This window comes from Oncorhynchus keta, chromosome 3, assembly GCF_023373465.1.
Source record: "Oncorhynchus keta strain PuntledgeMale-10-30-2019 chromosome 3, Oket_V2, whole genome shotgun sequence".
Taxonomy (NCBI): domain Eukaryota; kingdom Metazoa; phylum Chordata; class Actinopteri; order Salmoniformes; family Salmonidae; genus Oncorhynchus; species Oncorhynchus keta.
Genome location: NC_068423.1, coordinates 12197058 through 12220894, shown reverse-complemented (window position 1 = coordinate 12220894; position 23837 = coordinate 12197058).

The following is a 23837-nucleotide window of genomic DNA, read 5'->3' as shown; positions in this document are numbered from 1 at the left end:
TCCCTTGTTCATTCATTAGTCGTCTTTCCTGATGGATTGAGACATGGGGCCTCTGGATGCCTTGCTGTGATTTGGGGAGTTTTGAGTGATGGAGGGGTGAAGGACCGGGGGGCTTTAGGCCAGTTATTACCCTGTTATTACACTGTTATTCCCCTGCCCCGGGCCCCCACCCAACTGTCACTCAGCTTGATACAAACAAGATCCCCCGATCGGTCAGTCACATGTGGCCCCCATTCAACTGTGAGTGACCAGCATCTCCCACGGGAAGAGCATAGATGGTCATTACCCTGTCTTTACTTGAGTTGTTTAAACCTTTTCACCACTGTCAGTTTGGTGCAAGTCTCGAGCAATATTGTGATTGTCATGTTGAGGATCCATTTGTTAGGCATATAAACAAAGGGAGGTACAGTGGTTTCTCCTCTAGGCATATAGAGAGCCTCGTCCACATTGCCAGTCTGTTTACAATAGAAATAGAGTGAACTGGGATCAGAGATTACTCGTCTCAAATATTGAACTAGAGCAACACAAGGTTAAACGAGAGTCTAGGAATACCCCACCAGCAAAATGCGTAGTATCCAAAATAGTTGGAATTTTAATTCAAATATTAAACGTATGAGATAATAAGGCCAAAATCTGTTATCCAAAATAGGTTGGGTTTAATATTGATTTACTTGGCCATTGAAGGCAATGGAGCATGGGGTAGATAAGCTGAAAATAAAGTGCAAAGATACGATAACCTCTCTCAGTGACCGTGCTATTGAACCATCTGGTAACATTTTAGAATAATGGCTGTTCACCCTGGTTATCAGGAGTGTGTTTTCCATATATTCCTCTTTTATCTTTGGCTTGGAATTTGAAACTTTCTGCCATTGAAAACCCTTAATTGCGGAAATGTTAAGTTTTTCGTTTGGTTTCGGTCTGGCCTGTCGGAGTTACACCCAAACGCTGCACATGCAGACTGTTTCATTTCCTGCGTGTTTGTGCGGCTGGCATTCTTTGTTGTCACTTTGGTTGTTCTTTTTAGTTTTCCCCTTTGTGACGTGGTTTTTAGACTGGTAAGTGTATTTCTTAGAATATGTTGTGTTCTGCACAACACCAAGATCATGGGTTCGATTCCCGGGACCTGCCTAATGAATGACTGCAAGTTGCTTTTGATACAAGTGTCTGCTAAATATTATGTTACCTACATTATGGTGGACTGCCGCACTTGTTTGTAGCACAGCGACTTTCGTTTGCAAAGACAGTGTGTCTCATGTTCGTGTCTTATGTTCTCCTAAGATTAATTTGTTCATATTTCTAATATACTAATGATTTTATTGGATATTAACAAACCCATCAAAACACGTACCATTTATAATCACATCTTCCATCAATACAGTGGAAGAAATGTCTTGGCAACAGTATTCAAGAAAGGATTTCAAATCAAATCAAATTGTATTCTTCACACGCACCGTGAAATGCTAAGTATTTACTAAATAAACTAAATTTAAAAAGATAAAATACAAAAGTTACACAATAAAACCGGTGCAAGGGTACAGGTTAGTCAAGCTAATTTGTACATGTAGGTAGGGGTGCTCAGACCTTATTTCTATTGGTGTCGGTCTTTGTCATACCAACAGTTGATTCTCCCCAGCTCACTGTCACTCTGTGGGCCAATAAAATGTTGATCATCTTCTTAATTGGTGATGTCACCAGCTGGTGGGCCACTGTTACCACCCATACAGTTGTTAGGGATTGGTAGCGTGTCTGGCTGGCACTTAATCATGATCAACACACCTGATGGCACTCCCTGGGTATAGCTATGGTCCAATGCCACTGGGACAGACACAGGTGAGTGGCATACTGGTTCTGGGCATCACTCAAATAACAACTTATGGAAATCAACTGGAAGAGAAGGGTGTCCCGAAGCACAACTAATAAAGTCACCAATCACATATGACATGTTTGCTGACGGTCTGGAGTTGACGTGTAGTACAGACTTGCTTTATAGGCCTCAATCTGTGTTGAGTTTTTGAGACGTATCCCCCAGTAATATGAAACTGCTGTCACGTCGTCTGTTTTTTTAACGTTTGAATAATAGCTAGACCAATGAGAAGTTAAAGCCCTACAAAGTTTTTGCAATGCGCCATGAAATTCTAGACGAGCCTCCCTCAAACCAAGCATCTGGTCTTTCTGTCTTGACGTCTCACTGGAATCTTTTCATACGGGGTTGGGAGGGAGCTACGGATAGCAGCTTGGGACACTCCCCCTATTCCAACTGATAATCTTCCCGAGAAATCTAAGGTGGGACACTGGTGGGGGGGAAAGGTCACTATCCCCTCAGTGTCCCTGAGCATTCCGGAGTCTGCAGGGGGCCAAGGGTTGGGCCGAGATGGAGGGAAGGGTGAAGCATTGAGGTGAGCCAGTAGCATTGTCTGCTGAGTGGAGACCACTCAATTGGGCTGGGCCCATTCCTTTTGTTGATGTGTTTTGTTGTAATTGTCAAATGGGCTTTATACACATTCCATTCTGGCGTGTACACTGTAAGGTACACTGGAGCTAGGTAGCTGCAAGGGGGTTGGCAGGATGGTGGGGTGGTGGGGTGGTAGGGGAAGGAGAAGGAGTTGGGTTGGTAAATCTCTGAAGCTTTGAGGGAGACAATAGAGGGTGGCCACCTGAGCCATATGGGCCCTTAGAGGCCCTTAGCCCCGAGCTGAGCAGTGCATGACAATGAGCCAGTTCCAAGATAGGCAGAATAGACGGAGTAGCCTCTGTGTGTCACTGAAAGATTCATTTGACTTGAAGTTTATCCTTCAAGTCTTGAAATGTATTATGACAGCGCAGACAATGATGGAACAATCATTTGCATAAAAAGAGAAAAATGAGTCTGAGCTGTTGTTATGGCACGAAAATTTACAGCTGCAATGCATCATATTCAAGTGTCGACCTCAGTCCTAGCTTACGATGTCAAGGGGAGAATCAGTGTTTTTACCAAGTCGTTGTGACCATAACTTTCTGGAAACAAGTCCCTTGGTAGCACGTTATAATAACTCCACGTTATAAAGCATTTATAATGGATTACTAAATCGTTTATTCATCATTTGTTAATCATTACTCCCTCGTTTATAAATGTTAGTAACCTAGTTATTCACACATTTGTAAACAACTTTTAAAGTATTTAACAATGATCATAAGATCATTCATAAGATGTTTAATAACATAAGTCATTTTCAACCATTTACTAATCATTAGTTAAGTATTTTTGTGCAGATTCATCTAAAGTGTGAGCTATTTATACTTTATAAATACTTTATAAATGTTTCGATTGACTAGTGTAATTGCTCACAAAAAGATGGACATGACATTCTTAGACATTCCAGCAGTACCTAGACGTCCAATTCTCATTGCTTTTAGCCGTACCCTTATCCTACTCCTCCTCTGTTCCACCGGCGATGTAGAGGTGAATCCAGGCCCTGCAGTGCCTAGTTCCACTCCTATTCCCCAGGCGCTCTCTTTTGATGACTTCTGTAACCGTAATAGCCTTGGTTTCATGCATGTTAACATTAGAAGCCTCCTCCCTAAGTTTGTTTTATTCACCGCTTTAGCACACTCTGCCAACCCGGATGTCTTAGCCGTGTCTGAATCCAGGCTTAGGAAGACCACAAATAACTCTGAAATCTCCATCCCTAACTACAACATTTTCAGACAAGATAGAACGGCCAAAGGAGAAAGGTGTTGCAATCGTGCAGAGATAGCCTGCAGAGTGCTGTCCTACTATCCAGGTCTGAACCCAAACAATTTGAGCTTCTACTTTTAAAAATCCACCTCTCTAAAAACAAGTCTCTCACCGTTGCCGCCTGCTATAGACCACCCTCTGCCCCCAGCTGTGCTCTGGACACCATATGTGAACTGATTGCCCCCCATTTATCTTCAGAGCTCGTGCTGCTAGGTGACCTAAACTGTGACATGCTTAACACCCAGGCCATCCTACAATTTCAGTTTGATGCCCTCAATGTCACACAAATTATCAATGAACCTACCAGGTACAACCCCAAAGCTGTAAACACGGGCACCTTCATAGATATAATCCTAACCAACTTGCCCTCTAAATACATCTGCTGTTTTCAACCAAGATCTCAGCGATCATTGCTTCATTGCCTGCATCCGTAATGGGTTAGGGGTCAAACGACCTCCACTCACCTCCACTCATCCACTCAAACGACCTCCACTATCAAATGCTCCCTGAAACGCTTCAGCGAGCAGGCCTTTCTAATCGACCTGGCCGGGTATCCTGGAAGGATATTAACGTCATCCCATCAGTAGAGGATGCCTTGTTTTTTTTTAAATGCCTTCCTCACCATCTTAAATAAGCAAGCCTCTTTCAAGAAATGTAGAACCAGGAACAGATATAGCCCTTGGTTCTCTCCAGACCTGACTGCCCTTAACCAACACAAAAACATCCTGTGGCGTTCTGCAAATAGCATCGAACAGCCCCTGTGAAATGCAACTTTTCAGGGAAGTTAGAAACCAATATACACAGCCAGTTAGAAAAGCCACGGCTAGCTTTTTCAAGCAGAAATTTGCTTCCTGCAACACAAACTCAAAAAAGTTCTGGGACATTGTAAAGTCCATGGAGAATAAGAGCACCTCCTCCCAGCTGCCCACTGCACTGAGGATAGGAAACTCTGCCACCACCGATAAATCCACTATAATTAAGATTTTCAATAAGCATTTTTCTACGACTGGCCATGCTTTCCACCTGGCTACCCCTACCCCGGTCAACAGCACTGCACCCCCCACAGCAACTCACCCAAGCCTTCCCCATTTCTCCTTCTCCCAAATCCAGTCAGCTGATGTTCTGAACCCCCACAAATAAGCCGGGCTAGACAATCTGGACCCTTTCTTTCTAAAATTGTCTGCCGAAATTGTTGCAACCCCTATTACTAGCCTGTTCAACCTCTCTTTCCTGTCGTCTGAGATTCCCAAAGATTGGAAAGCAGCTGCGGTCATCCCCCTCTTCAAAGGGGGACACACTAGACCCAAACTGCTACAGACCTATATCTATCCTACCCTGCCTTTCTAAGGTCTTCGAAAGCCAAGTTAACAAACAGATCACCGACCAGTTTGAATCCTACCATACCTTCTCCACTATGCAATCTGGTTTCAGAGCTGGTCATGGGTGCACCTCAGCCGCGCTCAAGGTCCTAAATGATATCTTAACCCGCCATCGATAAGAAACAATACTGTGCAACCGTATTCATTGACCTGGCCAAGGCTTTCGACTGTCAATCACCACATCCTCATCGGCAGACTAAACTGCCTTGGTTTCTCAAATGATTGCCTCGCCTCGTTCACCAACTACTTCTCCGACAGAGTTCCGTGTGTCAAATCTGAGGGCCTGTTGTCTGGGCCTCTGGCAGTCTCTATGGGGGTGCCACAGGGTTCAATTCTTGGGCAGACTCTTTTCTCTGTATACATCAATGATGTCTCTCTTGATGCTGGTGAGTTTCTAATCCACCTTTACGCAGACAACACCATTCTGTATACTTATGGTCCTTCTTTGGATACTGTGTTAACAACCCTCCAAACAAGCTTCAATGCCATACAACTCTCCTTCCGTGGCCTCCAATTGCTCTTAAATACAAGTAAAAATAAATGCATGCTCTTCAACCGATCGCTGCCTGCACCTGCCCGCCCGTCCAACATCACTACTCTGGACGGTTCTGACTTAGAATATGTGGACAACAACAAATACCTAGGTGTCTGGTTAGACTGTAAACTCTCCTTCCAGACTCACATATAACATCTCCAATCCAAAGTTAAATCTAGAATCGGCATCCTATTTCGCAAAAAAGCATCCTTCACTCATGCTGCCAAACATACCCTCGTAAAACTGACCATCTTACCGATCCTCGACTTTGGCGATGCCATTTACAAAATAGCCTCCAACACCCTACTGAACAAATTGGATGCAGTCTATCAAAGTGCCATCCGTTTTGTCATCAAAGCCCCATATACTACCCACCACTGCGACCTGTACGCTCTTGTTGGCTGGCCCTCACTTCACACTCGTCGCTAAACCGACTGGCTCCAGGTCATCTACAAGACCCTGCTAGGTAAAGTCCCGCCTTATCTCTGCTCGCTGGTCACCATAGCTGCACCCACCCGTAGCACGCGTTCCGTCAGGTATATCTCACTTGTCAACCCCAAAGCCAATTCGTCCTTTGGCTGCCTCTCCTTCCAGTTCTCTGCTGCCAATGACTGGAACGAACTACAAAAATCTCTGAAACTGGAAACACTTATCTCCCTCACTAGCTTTAAGCACCAGCTGTCAGAGCAGCTCACAGATCACTGCACCTGTACATAGCCCATCTATCAATAGCCCAAACAACTACCTCTTCCCTTACTGTATTTATTTATTTATTTTGCTCCTTTGCACCCCAGCATTTCTACTTTGCACACTCATCTACTGTCAAATCTACCATTCCAGTGTTTTAATTGCTATATTGTATTTACTTTGCCACCATGGCCTATTTATTGCCTTTACCTCCTTTATCTCACCTCATTTGCTCACATTGTATATAGACTTATTTTTCTACTGTATTATTGACTGTATGTTTCTTTTACTCCTTGTGTAACTCTGTGTTGTTATATGTGTCAAACTACTTTGCTTTATCTTGGCCAGGTCGCAGTTGTAAATGAGAACTTGTTCTCAACTTACCTACCTGGTTAAATTAAGGTGAAATAAAAATGTAAAAAAGAAAGAAAGGTCTCAAAATGGCCATGAGAACATATCAATGGTTAAACAACAAGGCAACAGTAAACATGTCATCCCCCACAAATGATGTAATGCCCCCCTTGGGCACATTAGTGTAATTTTGTACATGCCGCATTTCTATGGCAAGACGCATCATTTACCCACGTTTCATCAGAATCGGGCCAGTGGTGTCGGAGATATCGTGTGATTCATATCCCTGAGCATGTGTGCCAAATTTCATCACTCTGGGTCAAACAGATCAAGTGATAAAACATGTGCCTGTTATAGTGCCAAAGTGAGGTCGATGTGGATGTTCTTGCATATGTTGAGGTTCGACAGTGTTTGCAACATGTGTACCACATTTTGTTACAATACGAATATGCTTTACTGATTTATATGCATTTACAGTGTCATTCGGAAAGTATTCAGACCCCTTCCCGTTTTCCACATTTTGTTATGTTATAACCTTATTATAAAATGGGTTCAAAACAAAAATCCTCATCTACACAAAAATACCCTATAATGAGAAAGCGAAAACAGATTTTATAAAAATAGAAATACCTTATTTACATAAGTATTCAGACCCTTTGCTATGAGACTTGAAATTGAATTCAGGTGCATCCTGTTTCCATTGATCATCCTTGAGATATTTCTACAACTTGATTGGAGTCCATCTGTGGCAAATTCAATTGATTGGTGTCAGGATTTGGCCAGGGTTGTTCCGGTTTTTGGTCACTAGATGCCCCCATTGTGCCTTTTGACCTTTTGTTTTCCCTTGATCCCCATTATTATTTGCACCTGTGCCTCGTTTCCCCTGATTGTATTTAAACCCTTTGTTTTCCTCAGTTCTTTGCTCTGTGTTTGTATGTTAGCACCCAGCCCTAGTACTCTGTGAACTCTTGTTGATCCCAGTGGACTCTCTTGTGGAATTCTGTTTTTTGTTCTTGTTTGTTTGTTTTTGAGTATCTTTTGAGGCTTTTTGTGCTATACCTTCCACCTTGTGGATTTACTTTTTTTGTCTTGGAGGATTACCTTTGTTCTTGTGGAATTCCTTTTGAGGTTGTGGAGTTACATGTTTTCCTGAAGAACTTCACTTTTTACTTCATTAAATACACCGTCTCAAGTACTGCTGTGTCTGCCTCATCTTCTGGGTTCTGCCGACTATTCGTGGCTCAGTTGGTTAAGTGACTGTTTCTCACTCCGGAGACCCGGGTTCGTAACCGGGTCCTGACAATTGGAAGTTATTTGGAAAGGCCCACACCTGTCAATTATTTTATTTTTGTATCCATTATTTCACTAGGAAAGTCAGTTAAGAACAAATTCTTAGTTACAACGACAGCCTAGGAACATTGGATTAACTGCCTTGTTCAGGGGCAGAATGAGAGATTTTTACCTTGTCAGCTCGGGGATTCAAACTAGCAACCTTTCGGTTACTGGCCCAACACTACCTGCCGCCCCACAGAAGGTTCCACAGTTGACAGTGCATGTCAGAGCAAAAACCATGAGGGCGAAGGAATTGTCCGTAGAGCTCCTAGACAGGTTTGTGTCTAGGCACAGATCTGGAGAAGGGTATCAAGAAATGTCTGCAGCATTGAAGGTCCCAAAGAACACAGTAGCCTCCATCATTCTTAAATGGAAGAAGTTTTGAACCACCAAGACTCTTCCTAGAGCTGGCCGCCTGGCCAAACTGAGAAATTGGGGGAGAAGGGCCTTGGTCAGAGAGGTGACCAAGAACCAGATGGTCACTCTGACAGACCTCCAGAGTTTCTCTGTGGAGATGGGAAAACCTTCCAAAAGGACAACCATCTCTACAGCACTCCACCAATCAGGCCTTTATGGTCGAGTGGCCAGATGGAAGTCACTCCTCAGTAAAGGGCTCATGACAGCCCACTTGGAGTTTGCCAAAAGGTACCTAAAGTACTCTCAGAACATGAGAAACAATATTCTCTGGTCTGATGAAACGAAGATTGAACTCTTTGGCCTGAATGCCAAGCATCACGTCTGGAGGAAACCTGGCACCATCCCTACGGTGAAGCATGGTGGTGGCAGCATCATGCTTTGGAGATGTTTTTCAGAGGCAGGGACTGGGACATTAGTCTGGATCGAGGGAAAGATGAACGGAGCAAAGTACAGAGAGATCCTTGATGAAAACCTGCTGCAGAGCGCTCAGGACCTCGGACTGGGGCGAAGGTTCACCTTCCAACAGGACAACGACCCTAATTACACAGCCAAGACAATGCAGGAGTGGCTTCGGTACATGTCTCTGAAAATCCTTGAGTGGCCCAGCCAGAGCCTGGACTTGAACCCGATTGAACATCTCTGGAGAGATAGCTGTGCAGTGACGCTCCCCATCCAACCTGACAGATATTGAGAGGATCTGCAGAGAAGAATGGGATAAACTACCCAAATACAGGTGTGCCAAGCTTGTATCTTCCTACCCAAGAAGATTTGAGTCTGTACTCACTGCCAAAGGTGTTTCAACCAAGCACTCAGTAAAGGGTCTGAATACTTATGTAAATGTAATATTTCAGTCTTTTTTTTCCTTTTTTTCTTCGTGTTTTTGCTTTTTTATTATGGGTTATTGTGTGTAGATTGATGAGGGAAAAAACAATTAAATCATTTTTAGAATAAGGCTGTAACAAATTGTGAAATAAGACAAGGGGTCTGAATACTATGTGCACTGTATGTGCCAGACCACGCCCTGTGAATGTTTATTGGTCAATAACGGCTATGTTGTTTTAGGTACAAGTCTGGAAAATATTGTGTTGAGACCTTTGTCACAGATGCCACATATCAAATTTCATGCAGATCGGTCAAAATTCATCATGGCGTCCCTGAGGCAAATTTGTAAACTTGTCAGGAGCGGGACCTATGTACTGACTTTATGTCACACGGGGTACGTTTACATTTTCAAACTCTTGTTATATAATTTTGTAAATGCTGGATCTCTATGGCAAGATGCGTCATTCACCCAAGTTTCATCACAATCGGGCCTGTGCTGTCTGAGATATCACGTGTGATTAAGGTACAAACAAACTACCGTTGTCATGCCTTCATTACACACATCACGCGCAGCAGTGCATCATTGGACTCACCTGGACTCATCTTGATTTGTTGATTGCCTTCCCTATTTCGGTCTGCTTCCCCGTGTATTCCTTGTATCAACATTGTGGTCATTTCCTCTGCCCGGACACTGTCTGTATTCTGTTCCTGTTCTGTTTCATGTCCATTATTCATTAGTTGTTCATTCCCTTTACCTGCTTCTTGTCCCTGGCGTCTGTCCTTTCAGAATGCTGATACCACTAAAGAAGCATCAGGGAGTTTTGTTTTTTTGGTTGGTGACATCGGGTCCGGGTGCCGTCGCCGAGGGAACCGGGGTGCCTCAGCCAGCTTGTCGGGCTTCCCCGCCTTAGCTGGCTTGAGAGGCCTTCTGGCTTCGGGAGGCTTGGCAGGCGCCCACCCCACGTCATGCTTCAGCCAGACACCAGGCTCCCACGCCTGAGCCGGCTCGTCGGGATTCTACGACCCAGCTTGCTTGTTTTATTTTATTTTTTATTTCACCTTTATTTAACCAGGTAGGCAAGTTGAGAACAAGTTCTCATTTACAATTGCGACCTGGCCAAGATAAAGCAAAGCAGTTCGACACATACAACGACACAGAGTTACACATGGAGTAAAACAAACATACAGTCAATAATACAGTATAAACAAGACTATATACGATTGAGCAAATGAGGTGAGATAAGGAAGGTAAAGGCAAAAAAAGGCCATGGTGGCAAAGTAAATACAATATAGCAAGTAAAACACTGGAATGGTAGATTTGCAGTGGAAGAATGTGTAGAAATAAAAGTAATGGGGTGCAAAGGAGCAAGATAATAAATAAAATAATAAATAAAATAAATTCAGTAGGGGAAGAGGTAGTTGTTTGGGCTAAATTATAGGTGGGCTATGTACAGGCCCTACACTCAAACAAGGGCACTGCGTTCATCCACCTCTGGCCTGCTCGCCTTCCTACCACTGAGGAAGTACAGTTCCCGCTCAGCCCAGTCAAAACTGTTCGCTGCTCTGGCCCCCCAATGGTGGAACAAACTCCCTCACGACGCCAGGACAGCGGAGTCAATCACCACCTTCCGGAGACACCTGAAACCCCACCTCTTTAAGGAATACCTAGGATAGGATAAGTAATCCTTCTCACCCCCCCCCCCCCTAAAATATTTAGATGCACTATTGTAAAGTGGCTGTTCCACTGGATGTCATAAGGTGAATGCACCAATTTGTAAGTCGCTCTGGATAAGAGCGTCTGCTAAATGACTTAAATGTAAATGTAATGTACAGGTGCAGTAATCTGTGAGCTGCTCTGACAGCTGGTTCTTAAAGCTAGTGAGGGAGATAAGTGTTTCCAGTTTCATAGATTTTTGTAGTTCGTTCCAGTCATTGGCAGCAGAGAACTGGAAGGAGAGGCGGCCAAAGAAAGAATTGGTTTTGGGTGTGACCAGAGAGATATACCTGCTGGAGCGCGTGCTACAGGTGGGTGCTGCTATGGTGACCAGCGAGCTGAGAAAAGGGGGGACTTTACCTAGCATGGTCTTTTTTTTATTTTTATTTATTTCACCTTTATTTAACCAGGTAGGCTAGTTGAGAACAAGTTCTCATTCACAACTGCGACCTGGCCAAGATAAAGCATAGCAGTGTGAACAGACAACACAGAGTTACACATGGAGTAAACAATAAACAAGTCAATAACACAGTAGAAAAAAAGAAAAAAGAGTCTATATACATTGTGTGCAAAAGGCATGAGGAGGTAGGTGAATAATTACAATTTAGCAGATTAATATTGGAGTGATAAATGATCAGATGGTCATGTGCAGGTAGAGATACTGGTGTGCAAAAGAGCAGAAAAGTAAATAAATAAAAACAGTATGGGGATGAGGTAGGTAAATTGGGTGGGCTATTTACCGATGGACTATGTACAGCGATCGGTTAGCTGTTCAGATAGCAGATGTTTAAAGTTGGTGAGGGAGATAAAAGTCTCCAACTTCAGCGATTTTTGCAATTCGTTCCAGTCACAGGCAGCAGAGAACTGGAAGGAAAGGCGGCCAAATGAGGTGTTGGCTTTAGGGATGATCAGTGAGATACACCTGCTGGAGCGCGTGCTACGGGTGGGTGTTGCCATCGTGATCAGTGAACTGAGATAAGGTGGAGTTTACCTAGCATGGACTTGTAGATGACCTGGAGCCAGTGGGTTTGGCGACGAATATGTAGCGAGGACCAGCCAACGAGAGCGTACAGGTCGCAGTGGTTAGTGGTATAAGGTGCTTTAGTAACAAAAAGGATGGCACTGTGATAAACTGCATCCAGTTTGCTGAGTAGAGTATTGGAAGCTATTTTGTAGATGACATCGCCGAAGTCGAGGATTGGTAGGATGGTCAGTTTTACAAGGGTATGTTTGGCAGCATGAGTGAAGGATACTTTGTTGCGAAATAGGCAGCCAATTCTAGATTTAACTTTGGATTGGAGATGTTTGATATGGGTCTGGAAGGAGAGTTTACAGTCTAACCAGACACCTAGGTATTTGTATTCTAAGTCAGAGCAGCCCAGAGTAGTGATGTTGGACAAGCGGGCAGGTGCAGGCAGCGATTGGTTGAAGAGCATGCATTTAGTTTTACTTGTATTTAAGAGCAATTGGAGGCCATGGAAGGAGAGTTGTATGGCATTGAAGCTTGCCTGTAGGGTTGTTAACACAGTGTCCAAAGAAGGGCCAGAAGTATACAGAATGGTGTCGTCTGCGTAGAGGTGGATCAGAGACTCACCAGCAGCAAGAGCGACATCATTGATGTATACAGAGAAGAGAGTCGGTCCAAGAATTGAACCCTGTGGCACCCCAATAGAGACTGCCAGAGGTCCGGACAGCAGACCCTCTGATTTGACACACTGAACTCAGAGAAGTAGTTGGTGAAACAGGCGAGGCAATCATTTGAGAAACCAAGGCTGTCGAGTCTGCCGATGAGGATGTGGTGATTGACAGAGTCGAAAGCCTTGGCCAGATCAATGAATATGGCTGCACAGTAATGTTTCTTATCAATGGCGGTTAAGATATCGTTTAGGACCTTGAGCGTGGCTGAGGTGCACCCATGACCAGCTCTGAAACCAGATTACATAGCAGAGAGGGTATGGTGAGATTCGAAATGGTCGGTAATCTGTTTGTTGACTTGGCTTTCGAAGACCTTAGAAAGGCATGGTAGGATAGATATAGGTCTGTAGCAGTTTGGATCAAGAGTGTCCCCCCCTTTGAAGAGGGGGATGACCGCAGCTGCTTTCTAATCTTTGGGAATCTCAGACGACACGAAAGAGAGGTTGAACAGGCTAGTAATTGGGGTGGCAACAATTTCGGCAGATTATTTTAGAAAGAAAGGGTCCAGATTGTCTAGCCCGGCTGATTTGTAAGGGTCCAGATTTTGCAGCTCTTTCAGAACATCAGCTGACTGGATTTGGGAGAAGGAGAAATGGGGAAGGCTTGGGCGAGTTGCTGTGGGGGGTGCAGTGCTGTTGACCGGGGTAGGAGTAGCCAGGTGGAAAGCATGGCCAGCCGTAGAAAAATGCTCATTGAAGTTCTCAATTATAGTGGATGTATCAGTGGTGACAGTGTTTCCTATCTTCAGTGCAGTGGGCAGCTCGGAGGAGGTGTTCTTATTCTCCATGGACTTTACAGTGTCCCAGAACTTTTTTGAGTTAGTGTTACAGGAAGCAAATTTCTGCTTGAAAAAGCTAGCCTTGGCTTTTCTAACTGCCTCTGTGTAATGGTTTCTAGCTTCCCTGAAAAGCTGCATATCACGGGGACTGTTCGATGCTAATGCAGAACGCCATAGGATGTTTTTGTGTTGGTTAAGGGCAGTCAGGTCTGGGGAGAACCAAGGGCTATATCTGTTCCTGGTTCTAAATTTCTTGAATGGGGCATGCTTATTTAAGATGGTTAGGAAGGCATTTAAAAAAAAACAGGCATCCTCTACTGACGGGATGAGATTAATATCCTTCCAGGATACCCCGGCCAGGTCGATGAGAAAGGCCTGCTCGCTGAAGTGTTTCAGGGAGCGTTTGACAGTGATGAGTGGAGGTCGTTTGATCGCTGACCCATTACGGATGCAGGCAATGAGGCAATGATCGCTGAGATCTTGGTTGAAGACAGCAGAGGTGTATTTAGAGGGCAAGTTGCTTAGGAATATATCTATGAGGGTGGCCGTGTTTACGGCTTTGGGGAGGTACCTGGTAGGTTCATTGATAATTTGTGTGAGATTGAGGGCATCAAGCTTAGATTGTAGGATGGCTGGGGTGTTAAACATGTTCCAGTTTAGGTCGCCTAGCAGCACGAGCTCTGAAGATAGATGGGGGGCAATCAGTTCACATATGGTGTCCAGAGCACAGCTGGGGGCAGAGGGTGGTCTATAGCAGGCGGCAACTGTGAAAGACTTGTTTTTAGAGAGGCGGATTTTTAAAAGTAGAAGTTCAAATTGTTTGGGTACAGACCTGGATAGTAGGACAGAACTCTGCAGGCTATATTTGCAGTAGATTGCAACACACCCCCTTTGGCAGTATCTTGTCTGAAAATGTTGTAGTTTGGGATGAAAATGTCAGAATTTTTGGTGGTCTTCCTAAACCAGGATTCAGACATAGCTAGAACATCTGGGTTGGCAGAGTGTGCTAAAGCAGTGAATAAAACAAACTTAGGGAGGAGGCTTCTAATGTTAACATGCATGAAACCAAGGCTATTACGGTTACAGAAGTCATCAAAAGTGAGCGCCTGGGGAATAGGAGTGGAGCTAGGCACTGCAGGGCCTGGATTCACCTCTCCATCACCAGAGGAAAAGTGGAGGAGTAGGATAAGGGTATGGCTAAAAGCTATGAGAATTGGTCTTCTCGAACATCTGGAACAGAGAGTAAAAGGGGGTTTCTGGTGGCGATAAAATAGCTTCAAGGTATAATGTACAGACAAAGGTATGGTAGGATGTGAATACAGTGGAGGTAAACCTAGGTATTGAGTGATGATGAGAGAGATATTGTCTCTAGAACCATAATTGAAACCAGGAGATGTCATCGCATGTGATGTCATCGCATGTGTGGGTGGTGGAACTAATAGGTTGGATAAGGTATAGTGAGCAGGACTAGAGGCTCTACAGTGAAATAAGCCAATAAACACTGACATTAAGGAGAGGCATGCTTAGTCGAGTGATCAAAAGGGTCCAGTGAGTAGTGAGGTTGCTTGGGGTCACGGCTATTCAGACAGCTAGCCGGGCCATCGGTAGCAAGCTAGCATAGGATGGAGGTGTCACGCCTGCCCCCGCTCTCCCTCTCTGACACTCGAGGGCGCCAGACTGCCTTCATTACGCACACCTGTCACCATCGTTACACGCACCTATGCTTCATCACCGGTCACCATCACAAGCATCAGCGCGTCATTGGACCCACCTGGACTCCTTTAATTTGTTGATTGCCTGCCCTATTTCTGTCTGTTGCCCTGTGTATTCCTTGTATCAGCATTGTTGTCGTTTCCCCTGTCCAGACGCTGTCTGTATTCTGTTCCTGTTCTGTTTCATGTCCGTTATTCATTAAATGTTCACTCCCTGTACCCGCTTCTCGTCCCCGGCATCTGTCCTTACAAACTTACTAACGGACAGAGACAGATCCACAATCCCCTCCCCAATTTCATCATGGGCGACAATAAGCACACAATACAGAGGATGTTTAAGAAAGCATATTGTAAATTGTATTCCAAAACAGTCACACTGTTATAATAGTGTGATGTGTAACTTCAGACACACTCTATGCTGAGTAAAATAGTCTGGAAAAATGCTAACATAAGCATTCCTTGGCAGTGACTTTTCTACCAAAACGAAAGTGTGGATTGTAGTCACTCCTAATCTCGGTTAAGCCAAAACTAAAATTGTGCCTAATTTGGTCAGCAGCGTGATTAAGTTCTAGGTCAATAGGTATTGGAAATTGGGAGTTCAGGTTTGCCAAGTGTCCACCCTTCTCAGAAGGGAACTCTTAGCCAAAGCTGGACCTCTATTGGAGGAATAGAAACGCCATTCTTCCATGAGAAATTCCATCATTTTGTGTTTTTTTGATGGTGTTGGAAAACACAGTCTCAGGCGCCGCTCCAGAATCTCCCATAAGTGTTCAGTTGGGTTGATCTGGTGACTGAGACGGCCATGGCATAAGGTTTACATTGTTTTCATGCTCATCAAAGCATTCAGTGACAACTAGCGCCCTGTGGATGGGAGCCTTGTCATCGTATGGGGGCATAGGCATGGTATCCAAAATAATGTCCTTCCCAGCATTTTTATACATAACCCTACGCATAATGATGTGAATTGCTTAATTAACTCAGGAACCACACCTGTGTGTAAGCACCTGCATTCAATATACTTTGTATACCTCATTTACTTAAGCATTTCCGTTATTTCGGCAGTTACCTGTTACATAACATTTCTACCTTAATCACATATCAGTAGTAATGAAGGAATAATCATCCACTAGAGAAAAACTTGTCGGTCCAATCAGCGGTTGTGTAAAGGCTACATCTCCCTGTTTATTTATTTTTTGTTTTTTTAATTAGGCAAGTCAGTTAAGATCAAATTCGTCTTTACAATGATGCCTAGTAACAGTGGGTTAACTGTCTTTGACCGACAGATTTTTACCTTGTCAGCTCGGGGATTCGATCTAGCAACCTTGCGTTCGTGAGGTTGACCACATTAGCAAATCACTCACATTACAACTCATCATCAAGTCCTTGCAACAGTTTCACAACAGTTTTTCTTAATAAAATGTTAGATATATTTGATTTAACATCCTGTGATGTGTGTTTTATTCTTTAACCATTGATATATTGTTGCCTATTTTGAGACCTTAAGGAGCATCAGGTACTGCTGGAATGTCTACAAATGGCATGTCCATCTTTTTGTGAAAAAGTAGAGGAAGGCCCAAAAAATGGTCAAAGACTCCAGCCACCCAAGTCATAGACTGTTCTCTCTGCTACCACACGGCAAGCGGTACCGGAGCGCCAAGTCTAGGTCCAAAAGGCTCCTTAACAGCTTCTACCCCCAAACCATCAGACTGCTGAACAATGAATCAAATGGCCACCCAGATTATTTGCATTGACAACCTCTGGTCAATGAACACCTATGGTTGACCTATTTCCCATTGTTCTGTCTTTTCTTCTCGGTCACTGGCATGGTCTCCCCTGCTAGCTACCTGATTATTCCAGACCACTTCCTCATACTTCAAATCTTCTCTGTGTCCTCTTGTGCTCCCAGGCTTTTAGCAGATTACAGGTAGGGAAGAGTGGGATAAATTGAGCCACGGGACAGGGTAAGTTAAGCTGCCTAAAAAAAGGAAATATTACCTCTACCTTTTTAAAGCCATGTTTATCTTTATTTCCAAAACACAATTGAACACAATTGCAATTACTTTTGTCTTTGAATAATTTTAAGCATCTTCTAACACAGTGAAAGGATGCACTCTCATGCTAGGTTTAGGACTATATTGAAACTTAGAGACCCCAACTGATGTATAAAACCATCTTAAAATGATCTACTTTGGTTTAGATACAATCATCATGGAACATCGAACACAATAAATGATTTGGACTTGGTGAAAATTCGTTTTTGCAACCTAACTTGCTTACCATTTTTCCCATGTGGTTTCTTCCTTCACAGACTCAATGAAATGATGACCTCTTCCTAAATATTTGGTCAAATTATTAATTTACCCCACTCTCCACTAAATGGGTTGTCCCTCCCCTGGAGCCTCTGTCACTGAAATATGGATGTCGTTTGAAGCACTGTAGCTGGCCCCAACACAGCCGACGCAGAGGTAACATGTTCGGGGTATGAGGGAGATCAGTCAGTCTGCTAGGGTTATCAACCCAGTCCATCATGTCTGCCAAACCTCTGCTCCGACTCAGTTGCCCTAGATTGCTATCCTCAGGTCATTACTTGCCTTTTGCTGTCTTTCCTTGTCTTGAAAATGCTGATGCATAACTGATGCACTGGTGCGTTAGCAAATGAATACGCTAATAGTATAGTAATAGTTATATGTATAGTCATTCATACATACAATAAACACAAAAACCACACACACACACACACACACAATGCCACAGACGTTAATAATGACTTGGATGATGTACTGCACATACAGTAGTGTTGTAATACCATCTGAGGGAGCCACTGAATTCAGTCGACATTATTTGTTAACGCCACAGATTTAAGATGCTATTTCTGACACCGTACACTCAACTTCGCAAGAGTGACTTTCTTTTCCGGCCCAGCAGTCAGCGAGGGGAACTGCCAAAAGCTCAGTCAGTCAATCAGATAAAATGTTCTCTTTTCTCCCTTCAGGTCATGCACGTAGTGAGCTTTTCATTCGGCACTACTTTGCAGTTGCCAGGCAGGGTTTTTCAAGCCCGGCCCTGGGGACTAGATGATGACTAATGGGGGCATGTTAAAGTGACCAGAAGAGGCAGCTGGCGAGGATGAGAAGTAGTCAGGCCCTACACATTATCAGCCAATCTCTCCTGAGCCAGACTAGGCGGGGTTGACTGGAAGGGACAAACCCACAGGAAATACATCATCATTGACTGACCCCCGTGGTCACGTCCACGACAATGGCACACGCCTTATATGGACATGTTGGAGACGTGATAGGGATTGGTGAATAAATGGTGGTGTAAAATAGATTTTTTACAATGTATTTTGATTGTTATGTTCACTGAATTTCCATGCAAGACTTCAATGTGGTAAAAATGTAGTAAAAATGAAAACCTATGACGTCAAAATGGACTGCAAGTCTCTATTTCCATAAGCATTACTGTTGATTTCAATATGCTATTGGGGATTTAGAGCCTCCAGATTGAATAGAGAGGCAGGGGTTTTCATTTGCCACAATTGATGTTGCTTGGTAGAGCACACCTGCCTCCACGTTTTATTTACAATGTTTAATATACAGCCAGCCACTTTTCCAGCTGTGGCTCTGTCCCCCTGTGTGCTGATTTTGTTTTCCCCTCCTGCTTGCCTTATTGAACCCCCTGTTGTCATAGCTGACAGGCAGATCTAAGTCATTAGTAATTGTTTTGTGGTTCCCTCTGCCGATTATTATGCTTCCCTGACAATAATTTCTGTGAGTGATTTCAACACTTGCTCCCACTAGGTAAGCCATCAAGGCTAATTGCAACTTGGGGAGCCTGGTTGCTCTCCCTCTCTTAGGACTTACTGGTGGTTTCCTATGGGTTTGGTGTTGTGGCTTTGTGGGATGTTTCATTAAGGGCATTACCATGGTATCTCCCTTTTGTAATTATTGTTCTGATGGACATATTTATAAACTATATATACAAAAGTATGTGGACACCCCTTGACATTAGTGGATTCGGTTATTTCAGCCACATCTTTTGGGATGAATTGGAACCGAGCCACATCTAATCGTTCAACATCAGTGCCCGACCTCACGAATGCTCTTATGGCTGAACGGAAGCAAGTCCCTGCAGCAATGTTGCAACATCTAGTGGAAAGCCTTTCCAGAAGAGTGGAGGCTGTTATAGCAGCAAAGAGGGGACCAAACTCTATATTAATGCCCATGATTTTGGAATGAGATGTTTGACGAGTACTTTTGGTCATGTAGTTTATCTTTATATATTCACATACAACTTGTGAGAGAAAGAATGTGTATTTGCATATTTTAAAATCAAAACATTTACTAAAGAGGAAAAGCTTCTCAATCTACAGAAGTCCCTTCAACAGCTCAACCGTGTTATGTCTCGATTTAAAATAAACTACCATGTTTGATGAAAAACAGGCCCAGCCCCACACTCACAGCCTTTACCTGCCTTCCTCCCCAGTGGAAGTCACATACGGCCATTCATAGTGACTTGGTGAGAACGGCAGGTGTGGGAATCATTTAGATTTTTAGAAACCCTCCCAGTTTGCCTGGGCCCTTATTCAACATTAGTCTGCCCAAGCTGTTACCCATTGTGCCCTCCCTCGTGGCGGACAGGGGAGCAGAGGAGCATGGGAGCAGGGTGATTATAGCATTAAAAACCAGTGACTGAGCAGAACATAAGTTCCAGCTGGTGAGAAAGACAGGGCTGGATAGAAGGAAGGGGGAACCAGAGGCTGTTCTGTTCCCACAGGAAAAAGCAATCCAGTACAGAGAGACCTGTCAGACCACACTGTGGCTCCCATCTGTTCCTCATCTCCTCCCTTCACAACTTCTCTGTCACTCCTCCTATGGGATATAGTTGTCTGTTGGGAGGCTTTCTCAGTGCCTCTGTGTTTTGGGGTTTGGGGGACGACCTTGGCGCTAGCCAGTTATTTCTGATGCAGGTTAACTTTCATGGCATGGAAAAGAACAGGAAATGCACTACTGTTACTGGAAGCTTGGAAAATGTTGATGTCATGTCAAAGGCTCCACTGAACTCACGACAGGTCTACACTAGGAACGATTGTTGAAAATCTGCCACGTGCTTCATACTATAATATTGTTTTGTTTAATACATTCCTGACATTCCAAAGTGCTACACTCTGCCCCCCCCCCCCACCCTTTAGTTCCACTGTCCAGGTGTACGGCTCTTTGCGTCTACCTGCGTCAATGCCACATACTCCAAACTTGGCCACTCTAAGATCAAAGCTCAGGGGGTGTTCCCACTCAGGGTTGGGTATCATGGGAGAATGACCCTGAGGACAGCGTGGATCCACCTGAGAGAATAGGAGTGATCAGTCAGTGCATTCTACAGTCCAGTCCCCACTGTAAAGACTGACCACAGTGGACGGGACTGGACAGACCGTGTCTGACGGCTCGACTCCCAGTCACACCTGAGCTGCAGACCGTAGCTGGGTCTCTGGGTCAGCATAGTGGGGGGCTCCAACGGGTGGAGGTAGCATGCCATGTAAATGACTCAGTTGTCATATTTTATATGAATGTATAGGGGAAGTTGGCAATATAGTAGTTTGCATTATTTCTGTTTAACACAGTGCATCATTTTTTATCATTTTTGCTATTGCTAATGACGCTCATTACATCACCACTGACAATATTTCTGGTGGAGTGGATTGTTTTTCTCAAAGTTGTTACTAACAACTCTGCCATCACAAGTGTGCAAAACACTATTGGAGAACTGGTCCATCTCTGGCAGCTGAAACGTCTTCGTAGGGGTCAGCGTGTCTGCCTTGCCCTCTGCTCTGTCCAGTTGCATATAGTACCTACACTGAAGGTGCAGGCAATAAAGTGGAAACTCCTTTGATGTGATGCCCCACCCAGGGGCTTCTTCTCCCTCTCAGCAGACAATACATTCATTCATTACTGGACCCTGTCTGTCCCTTCTCTTCTACGCAGTAGCAGGCACTAGACTCTGCATGGGAAACTCTAATCTCAGGTCCTAGACAGACCTTTAAACTCCCACTCACCCCCTGGGGTGCTGAGGTGGTGGTTTGGATAGTCCAAATGAGTCACAGTAGCCTGCACATAGCCCTGCCTCCTCAGTGCCTGGAGCACACCACGCCTGTCCCCTTCGGGCGAGTGGGTGGTTGGATTGTTGTGCCTTGGCTTGTCTGCATTCCTCTGCCCATCTCCTGCCACGGGAAAGGTGGATTTTGTGGGGAATGTTCTGGGTATTAGTGTGAAATTGTTCATCCTCTGTGTTGGTATTTGGTGTCGGTGTTATCAATTCAGAAAATGTCTGATCATGCCCCTATTCTAATATATCTTACAAATGTGACTAAATGCAAAACGTTATATTAAACATATATAAATATAAAACATCACTGGATGTATTTATCAACTATTCGGAGAAGGTGTAACTAAACTCAAATGACCACTATCATTGGTCATAAAACCCCAAACTTGCAACCAATCATTGGGATTGTATTCAAAGCAGTTTATCATCAGACACTAGGGCTTTGTTGTTTCTTTATATAATCCCTTGTTTAGGCCTGAAGTGGAAAGAAAGGGCTGGTTGGGAGCAAAGGAGCCTGTTGACCCACTTGACTAATGGCAAGTGAGTGAGGTTAAGGGACTTCTTAGCAGAGGTGTTCATTAAGATATCCTTGTATGCACAGCTTACTCACAACACGTTCCAGACTGTTTTTTTGGCTTGTCAGTTTGATACCCACTAACTGGGATTATTTTCAAAAGTCAAAAAATTCCGAAAGCGTGTTTGCATTCTTTCTCTGTGTTAAATGTATTCACTGTGGTACATTCAGAGGCGTAAAATTCGAATTATTTAAAAGACTTTGATCTCTTTATCAATTCACTGATGTAGTTCTGTCCTCGAGCTGTTCTTGTCTATCAATGTTCTGTATTATGTCATTGTTCATGTTTTGTGTGGACCCCAAGGAAGAGTAGCTGCTGCTTTTGCAACAGCTAATGAGGATCCTAATAAAATACCAAATACCACTTACAATAGAAATGAGAGATATGCTCTTATATCATGTGATATCTTGTAGAATTGCTCAAGCCCTGGGGATAGAAAGACCTAGAAAGATTTAAAGTCCCCGAAAGACCTTCACATTTCAACTTCTTCTCATCTTTCCCACTCTTTCTCTGCCACCAGGCCTGTTTACCCACCACTTGCCAAGTCTGATGTCAGACCCACTGCACACACAGAGTCCCTGTGCGAGTGTACAGTTTCTGTTTTGACACCCACCCCTAATTACAGATGTAAATGATTGATCACCTGGATTTGGCTGCAGAGGATGGATGGTTGCGTAGCCTTTATACCTGTCACATGACAGTTGTGTCCAAGTTCACGTAACCAACCGGTGGGGAGAAAACAGATACCTACAAGACCCGAGAGCTGATGGAGATGAAGTTCTCACCACCTGCCAATTGGACCCAAGACTCTCGCCTATTAGTGATCTTCCAAACCCTAGCTGCACGGGTGTCGAGGGATATCTGTGGCTCTTTGTTAGGCCTAATCCCGCGCCATTCTTCGACCGAAGCCCACGGCCTCCAGGTCTAAGCCAGGGTCTTTCACACCCGAAGAAGCAGGCTAGTGGAAGGTGAACTCAATGTGCTTTTGTGAAATGAGATTTGGCTAATTGAGTTTGGAGTGGCTGGTCTGAGTGCCCGGGGAGAGGCTCAGATGGATTGCGATGGAAGGTGGTGGTGGTGGGGAACCACTGCTTTCTCTCAAAGGGCAATACAGGTGGTAAATCCAGCCCTGGTCTGAATCTCCAGGTGTTTTCCCTTCTCAGCTCCAATTAAGATGTTTATTGAGGGGCCTGGTCAGGAATACATCTTGATTAATACAAAACACAGGCGTCTTTGCTCGAATGGTTAAGAAAACAAATACAGCTGCGGTACCCCTCCCCCCAATTTGGGGGGGGGGGGGCGGGGGTAACCCCAATCTTCTCCTCTGCTCTGTCTGCCTGGACCTGGCACATATGTGGTTGTGCAGCTGCAGAATGAGCCTCCATTGATCGTGGCTGGCTGGAGGGAGATAGATTGAAGGGGAAATGGCTTGATTTCCCTCACTCTCACTGCAGGAATGCGAATAGCTCTTTACTACTACTACTACAGGAGAGCCCCATACCAAAGAACTTTGGAATTCCCTATTTGTTGTGCTACAATAGGAATCTTGGTGTCAAAGTTGTGGTGTATGAGGTGGCCTCCTTTTCTATAATCCTATGGTCTGTCTTGTCTCTACATTGAATGGAGTATAGAACCTGCAAATGTGATTTGAATTCTCAACATATTAAGGTTGCTGTTTCTACCCCTGTACATCAAACGCTGCGATGGCATTTTAACCCACAGGTGCCTTTCTCCTCTGTTCGTCAACCGATGGTCAATCAGATCAACAGCGAAGGGTCGTGACTCAACATAGATGGGCTGAGATGAAAGAGTTAAACGGCGAGGCGTACTTTGATCTCTCCCTCAGGTAACTCTTTCATACCCATCAATCTAGACTGGGAGTTGATGGCTGGGCTGCTCTGTCAGAAAAGGCTTGTTCAGACCTAGAACACCCCCCCCCACTTCCCTCTTTGAAGGAACAGTGAGGTGAGGTGATACGTTCTGAATCCTCTGAACTGGCACGTTTTATTTGATTTGTATTTATTTA